The sequence below is a fragment of the Ciona intestinalis genome, chromosome 12 (assembly GCF_000224145.3).
Source record: "Ciona intestinalis chromosome 12, KH, whole genome shotgun sequence".
NCBI lineage: Eukaryota > Metazoa > Chordata > Ascidiacea > Phlebobranchia > Cionidae > Ciona > Ciona intestinalis.
The window spans coordinates 2,567,788-2,568,636 of record NC_020177.2 but is presented as its reverse complement, the minus strand read 5'-3'; positions in this window follow the sequence as shown (position 1 = coordinate 2,568,636).

Below are 849 nucleotides of genomic sequence, written 5' to 3'. Positions count from 1 at the left end.
AGCACATTTCATAAACGAATAACATAGACGGCAAAAGTGTTGTGTTAACTATGATGTAAAAAATCGTTGAACGAAGCTACAAAAGAACTTTGCAAAAAAAACGTACCGACATAGGCAACTTTAACACCATTTTGGCACGAACTTTCTTGTAACGACAAATCGTCTTTCATAGGAAACTTGCAGGTAACGTAATAACACAAGTTGCCTAAAGGGTTAAATCAAACAGCATTGCGTTAGTCGTTAGTACATATATAGTTCGGTGGGGGAAGATGGGCCATTTTTGCATTCTATTTTCTCGTCCTATTTAGTAGTAAATAAAGAACATTCAAAGAATAATAAAACCGTATTCTCACGACTCCCACAGGCCGTTGTTAATTGTTTAAAACACGATCAGATTATTTGGACATTATAAGTACTGAAGGGGCCCCCATCTTCCCCCACCCTAATATATTTCTAAAATGGCACCTAAAGTGTCTTCACTTAAAATATTTGCCCTAGAGCGATTTATGTTACTTAAAGGTTAAATGCGACCTGCAATTGAAAGAACGTAGCAATAATCTTATTTTTACGATGTCTAGAAGATAGTTCAAATGTATGGCATAGACATATCTTGTAAAATCAGCTCAGTTAGAAATAACTAGCTGCACATTAATTTAAACAAACTTATTTCAGTTCCAATTATCATGTAGGTTAACTTCTCGTTTAGTGAAAACTAAACAATCATAAATTCCGTTGTATTCTTATAACAGAACGTAATGAAAGGTTGCTATTGTTACATCTACGTCGTAATGCTTGTATCCTGACTGTTAAGATAGTTTTGAACATACGTTTCCGTTTGTACCAGTAGAC